The following is a 7781-nucleotide window of genomic DNA, read 5'->3' on the forward strand; positions in this document are numbered from 1 at the left end:
GCTTTTTATTACTGGCTGTATTCCTTCGGTTATCTGGGATGTAAGGGAACTCTGTGAGAGCAAAACCTTTCTCTGGCTCACCCCTATAGCTCTAGCAGCTGGAACAGTTGCTAGCAAAGGGAAGGTGTTCAGTAAAGACCACATAGTCTGGGGTAGAATCCCGACTCTGTCTTTTACTGCATGGCCCTGACTTTCTGTGCCTCAGTTTCCACCTGTACAACACTACTATCTATATCTATTAGGTTGTTGAGAATTAAGTGAATAAATATATGCAAAGTACTTAAGATACTTTCTGCCTGTTACGTTGTGTATATTAATATAATTTTACTTAAATGATAACCCAGCATTCTAATATATATCACATATTTAAGAAGATACAGTATTATCCAGATTTTACAAAATTTTACTATATTTCTTTTTTTTTTTTTTTAAAGACAGGATTTTGCTGTGTAGCTCCGACTATCCTAGAACTCACTCAGTAGACCAGGCTGGCCTTGAACTAAAGATCTACCTGCCTCTGCCTCCCAAGTGCTGGAATTAAAGGCTTGTGCTACCACCGCCTGGCTGTGTTGCTATATTTCTTTAGAGATGTTGAAACAAAAAAATTAAATTTAAAAAGGTCTAATATTTTCTGCAATTTCATCTAATTCCTTAGTTATCATACCTCAAGAACTTTCACATTATCTCAATGTCACTGGTCCCTTGATACAGCTGAAAAGGGATTTTGACATTCGGCACACCAAATCAGCTCACTTGCATTTGTTGTTTTTGTTCATTTGTTTTCAACTCATTTACTTAGTGACCTCATCTTTTATTTTTAATAAATCAAAGTACAATCTTAGTTCATAATACTCAGCAAATCAGTTCCTACATACTGTGTGCGACAATTTCTCTAAGACAGATTTTTAAGCTGGAAAAGCATAATTTTCAATCATAACTTCCAGACCTGGAGGGAAAAAAGTCTTGAGGCACGTTTGCCGACTTGTAAATGTCAGGCTCCACATTGCCTAGTCCAGTTCAGAATTCCCTTTGATTCCTGGGACCTTTGCCATGTCAACATGCAGCTAAGCCTATAAACAAGGACTGCCTCATGCTCAAAGCCAGCGCAGGAGGAGCTGTTCCGGGAGGCGAGCACTGCCCTGAGTCACGGCTGGGCACCTGCTCTCCACGGCCCAGGCCCTCAGCAGATCTGCAGTACGGAAACAATGGTCACTTAATAACTCCTTAAGTCACCTAATACAACAGGAATTAAAACCGATTCCGGGGCCGGGATCTGCCTCCAGGGTTTAGCACTTGCCTCTCATACACAAGGCCCTGGATTTCCAACTTCAGCAATGCCAAATCAACGAGATTACTGGAAAGTAAATCAAAATTTCCAGTATACCTTGACCAATACAAACTGCCTGGAGAACGCTGGATTAAATAATCACAGGCTTCCCTCTGCCCTAAAACTTGTCTTTTTATTAAAATGTTTGAAAAATCAACATTTCAAAATGTATTCTTTTAATTTTAATATTTAAATAAATATTCAGAAAAAGCATTTTGAACAAAACCTTTTGATAAATTTATTTTTACTCCCTCATAAGGTAATGTGTTCGCTTACTTTGTGAACAATTTTTATTTTTAAAATATTTGTCGTGGCCAGGTTTGGTGACGCATACCTGTAATTCCCAGCACCTAAGACTCATAGGCAGATGGATCAAATAAAGCAAAAACCAAACAAAAGCCACCTGCTGTGAAGTTCTTCCCCCTCATTACCTGGCCCCCCCATTCTCCATCATACCCACACACCCCCACACAAACATTACCGCTACGTAGAGCCTCTTCTTTCTTCCCTAAGGGATTGCAAACACATAAGTAAACACACCTACACAGACAGACAGACTGCTCTGGTCAGCTTTCTTTGTTGTTCTAGTTTTTATTTTCTTTTGTTTAGAGACAGGCTTTCTCTGGGTAGCCCTGGCTGTCCTAGGACCCATTCTGTAGACCAGGCTGGCCTCATATTCGGAGATCCACCTGCCTCTGCCTCCCAAGTGCTGGGGCTGAAGGTGTGTGCCGCCAAGCCCAGCCTTTTTTATTTATTTAAAAATAACTGCTTTAGGGGCTGGAGAGATGACTCGGTGGTTTAGAGAACTTGCTGTTCTTGCACAGCACCTAGGTTTGGTTCCCAGTGCCCACACTGTGGTTCATGCCGCTCATAACTCCGGTTTCTGGGGTCTGGTGTGTTCTTCTGACTTACACGGGTACCAGCCATTTATGTTGGGCACATACATGCAGGTAAAACATTCATAGACGTAGCCAGGCACACACCTCTAATTCTAGCACTTGGGAGGCAGAGAGAGGCAGCTCTCCTAGTGTGATGGCTTCATGGTTATAAGCACTTGCTCTTTCAGAGAAGTCAAGTCTGATTCTCAGTACCAGCGTCAGATGGCTCACAACCACCTATAACTCCAGCTCCAGGGGATCCAATGCCATCTTCTGGCTTCCACAGCACCTGAACACACGGGGAATACACATAGACACACATACGTACATATAAATAAAAATGTTTAAATAAATTCAGTAATAATAATAATAATAATGGTACTAGCAATAAATAGCTTTAAACCGTGGTTTTCATTTTTGTTGTTGGTTTGGTTTGGTTTTGGTTTTTTCCTAGACAGGGTTTCTCTGTGTAGCTGTGGCTGGCCTGGACTTTCTTTGTAGACCAGGCTCTTTTTTATTTTATTTCTTTTTATTAAAGGCTGGATTTTTTTTTCATTTCCTTGTCTTTTTAAATGGTTGTTTTTGTGTTGTGTACATTGGTGTTTTATGATGGTGTCAGATTCCCTGGAAGTGGAATTACAGACAGTTGTGAACTGCCATGTGGGTGCTGGGAATCGAACCGTGGTCCTCTGGAAGAACAGCCAGTGCTCTTAACCACTGAGCCATCATCTCTCAGCCCCAACTAAGGATTTATTAGCAGTCTCATTGTCCTACAGATGGTCTCTGCTCTTTGTTTTCCTAAGCAGTGCTGCACTCTGAAGTATATACCCCTGCTTCATTCTGTGACTAACTTGGACCTCAGTGGAGTGAATTGGTGGTTCACTGTGGCAGGCCAGGGCAGGGGGCCTGCTCTCCTCAGGGGTCTGAAATCATGGTTCACTGACTCCAGGATGATTCTTCAAACCCATAACTGTGTAGTGTTGGCTCTTCTGAACCTACTTTGTAGAGCAGACTGGCTTTGAACTCACAGCAATCCACCTGCCTCTGCCTCCCTGAGTGTTGGGATTAAAGGCATGTGCTACCACATGCTTTCTAGTATTAATATAGTAGTTTTCCAATAGAATCATGATCACAAACTTTACTTATTTTTAAAATGATATTCCTATAAATTGTTAGTTCTTGTTTGTTGAACATTAAATTCAAGGGCTTTTTTCGAAGTTTGTTCTTTGACAATTTCACACGCATATGAAATTTAGCCTGGCTAAATCTATAACCCTTAGAGGTAAAAAACAAAAAAGTAAACAGACCCGATATCTGGGGCCCTGGAGTTATTTCTAAATAAAATAAGATTTCATACATGAGTTTTGTGCTGCTGGGGTAGGGCTCAGCCAGGTGTATTGGAGGCAAACCATTGCTGGCCATAATCTGATGTCACAAGACTTTCCCCAGCCCAACGCAGGCCTATTAGAACAACTGAGGAATTCCCAACCCTGTTGAACTGAGGCAAGATTAATCGCTGTAATTAGCTGCTCAATTAGGACTCATTAAACACGCCACAGAACGACCTCCCACTCTGCCTGTTTCTGCCACAGCTGAAACCGGCCCAGCTCTGCCCAGTGAGCTACAAACTGCCGACTCCTCTGCTTCACTCTGCCTGTGCACTGCTCCTTTCTGTTGGGTTAATTCCCTCTCAGCAACACAGTATCACATGAGCACTAGCCAAGGATCATCTTTGGCTTAGTTTTTCTACATTTAAGTTGAGACATGATGTATATTTAGAAAAAGGCACAGACCTTAAGTCTACAGTTCATATATATATATATATATGAACTAATGAAATGTATAACAAATTCTTACAAATGAAATGTATAGCCACCACCAACATCTTATCCAAAATAAGTTGGTTTTCAGTTATTTCCTTTTGCCTTCTTAGTAATTTGGGGTTTTGCTAATTCATTAGTGAAAGGAGAGATACTGCTGTGTTTAGCTTTCTAGTATTAATATAGTAGTTTTCCAATAGAATCATGATCACAAACTTTACTTATTTTTAAAATGATATTCCTGTAAATTGTTAGTTCTTGTTTGTTGAACATTAAATTCAAGGGCTTTTTTCGAAGTTTGTTCTTTGACAATTTCACACACATATGAAATGCATTCTGATTATTTCCTCATCCTGTCATCTCCCTCCCTTATCAATCCCACCTTCCCCCCCCCACCTCCTAGATTCACTACTATTGGTTTTATTTTGTGACCCATTTAAGTTTTGGGGTTTTTTTGTTTTTGTTTTGTATGGGGGTTTTTTTGTTTGTTTTTTGTTTGTTTTGAGACAAGTTTTCTCTGTGTAGCCTTGGCTGTTCTGGACTCGCTTTGTAGACCAGGCTGGCCTCAAACTCACAGCAATCTGCCTGCCTCTGCCTCCCCAAGCGCTGGGATTACAGGCGTGTGACACCACACTCGGTGACCCATTTAACTTAACCAATGTCTTCTGTGTGACAAACGGTACCTGGTGGGGTCAGCAGTACACAGCTGAAGGCAATGACTGTCTCTCTGCATCTAACTGTGACATCTAATTCAGCAACGAGGGGTAGGGTCTCCTGAGCTCCTCCTCCCCACAGGCCTGCCTGCTGACCAGCCACTTGTACAGATCCAGTGCAAGCACGCACAGATGCTGTGAGTTCCTGATTGTAGTGCAGGAGCGTTTGTCAGAAGTGGTCCTGGGCTGGGCGGCAGCACAGTCTGCAGAAATCCTGGTGCAGGCACGATGGTCTTGGGAGGCCCAGGAAGAGAGAGGAAAGGAGAAAGCCTACTGGGAAGGCTGATATGAGCAGACTCCTGAGAAAGCAGCAAAATCTTAAGAGACCTAAGGAAGAGAAAGGAACAGGTCCTACCTGGTGGAGAGGTCTGAGAACATCCTGTCATTTGAGGGTTGTTTTTTGTTGTTGTTGTTGTTGTTTTTCTGTGTTTTCTTTCTGGTGTTGGTGATGGAACCCAAGGCTTTGTGTATGCTAGGCAATGCCCTACCACTGAGCTTAGCCCTAGCCAGAATAATAATAATAATAATAATAGAAGAAGAAATAATTGCTTGTCCTTCCAAATACCCCTTTCATGTCTCTCTCCAGCTCACTCCCCTATCTCGCCCTGAGGAACTGTTTTATGTTGGTTTCATGTAGGGAAAAATGACTGATTATGACACGGAGTGGGAAGTAGTGATGACTTGAAAGGAACCTATGATTCAGCCTCATGCCCTTGAATCCTCATTTGGGGTAGGTGTCCTAATCACTAAGTACATACTGTCTTTGTTCTCCTTCACAAAGCCACTGGGTGCTATGTAAAAAGAATTCTGTTTGTTTTTAAATTAATAAAAATAATACAAGTTTTGGGGCCATTTCCATATTTGGGCACCAAGTTACAAACTAGAGAATCAGCAGGCATACCAGAGGGTAGACACCGGGGACAGAGCCAAATTCTGCAGAATACCCATCCTCAGCTTCCTGAGCAGCACAGCCTTGGATTACAGAAGGGAGCCTGGGCTGGAGAGGACAGGAGACGGGCCCCAAGCATCAGAAGCCAGGCAGAAAGTACCACATGGTCAGAGCCCTCTGTGGGCAAGAAATCACTTCAAGGCATGGTTCCAGAAACTACACAGAGGGTTTCAACTCACAGCTGAGGACGGACCAAGAACACTGTTTTTGCTAATGACAAGGAGGCTAAAATTCAATGTGGCTGCTGGACACAGGAGCACAGGGTAGCCAGGTGCCTCAGATGAAGTCAGTGATCCTGACTAAGAGGCTTGAGCTTACAAGCCTCGGCAGAGCACAGCACCCCTCCACTTCTAGACAGTCTCTTTCTTTGCATCAACGAGAGAGGTGTCATGTAGAGGCCCTGGGCACGATAAGCACCCCCAGCTAGTTGCGTTCACCTCAGTCCCCCCCAGTTGGGGAGCACACAAGAGTACATGAAGGACGTCTACAGAAGGGAGAGGTCTTACTGCTGGGTGTGACGAGCCCCAGAAAGAGAGGGCGGGAGTGCTGCCTCCAGAAGCATGCCTCAACCTCCCTCTTACTGCAGTTGCCAGGGGCCGCCACCTGGGTACTTGAGAGTCCACCTAGAGCACTGAGCGAGCTGAGGTGGTAACCCTATGCCAGCAGCGAGCCAATGAGTAGAACAGGCCTCCCTGAGGAGTCCTACGGCACTCCGAGGACTCACACCCACCACCAGGGTGGGACTTGTGGGACCAGTGTGGCCCCACACCTACCTGGACTGTGAGGGGCATGAGTGCAGTTCCTGTGCTTTCTACTGATCGGGCAAAGAGAAAACATCTCCATCGCCTGGCACCTTGATGTGGGTCGCCATCCCGGTCACTTGGGTGACCCTCGGGGCAGTATCACTTGCCTTAGCAGACATTTTGTAAACTCCCTCTCACAGGGGATGCGACCTTGCTCCTCAACCCCAGCCCTGCTCACCTACAACCATAAGCCCACTCACTCTCTAGGACCTAACTTCAGTGTTATCTGCTTAGGATCCCTTCATCGGTGACAATGGAAGTCGGGTTTCATGGTTCTCTGTTGGAGCGTTTCCTGGCCTCCTTCTCACATTATACCTAACGGCACAGTGTGGGCGTTTTTCAGCTTGGCTTTTGACCCTAATAGGCTATAAACTACATGTCCTTATATCCCCCACAGTACCTCATACCTCAAAGCTATCCCTTTAATTGTTAGCAAGGTGTGGTCCACACTGGGAATAGTTAACATCGTAGCCACGATCAGTTCGAGTGGGAGACGATTCCAAACTCTCGCTGAGATGACAGGTGTTTTACCTCAACCAGTCAGCATGTGGCAGGCCCACTACGACTGGTCCAGTCAGAGCAAAACTCAAGATTTCTACTCAGCGGAAACTGAAGCCTGTCTCTCCCCAGAGTGGCTGTAGCTCTGGTGGTTGTTTGGACCTATCTTGAAGCTATCGGTTAGCCAGACTGAAGAAGAGTCAGGCCCTCTGAGGAGTTCGGGATAGAGGAAAAACACAGACAGAAATGGAGTTGGAGCCCTAGTTAGGATGTATAGAAAGCCGAACATAAATGCTTAACTTTTAACCCTGTGAACTCACAAATACTCTTCCTGGTTTCTCTGAGCAGAGGTGCCCTGACTAGTGTGTTGGAAATGATATGGCATAAGTCCAAGATCTGGTGGCCCCTTTGATTCAGTCTTTGATGAAGGTCTAACAGCAAATAGCACCTTGGTGAAAACAAATGGGACCAAGAGACCATGTCTACCTTAGTGAGGTTTCTATTGCCATGATAAACACGTGACCAGGAATTAAGGGTTTATTTGGCTAACGCTTCCTGATCACAGTCCATCCATCCTTTTGAGAAGCCAGGACAGGAACCCAAGGCAGGAAACTAGAGGCAGGAACCCTGCTTACTGTCTTGCTCACCCTGCTGTCTCAGGATCCCCTGCCCGGGGATCACACCACCCACGGAGAACTAGATCCTCTTACACCAACCAGGACAAGACCCCAACAGACCCACCTACCAGCCAACCTCACAAAGGAGTTTTCTCAGTTAAGGTTCCCTCTCCTCA

Source organism: Meriones unguiculatus, chromosome 11 (assembly GCF_030254825.1).
Source record: "Meriones unguiculatus strain TT.TT164.6M chromosome 11, Bangor_MerUng_6.1, whole genome shotgun sequence".
Classification (NCBI taxonomy): domain Eukaryota; kingdom Metazoa; phylum Chordata; class Mammalia; order Rodentia; family Muridae; genus Meriones; species Meriones unguiculatus.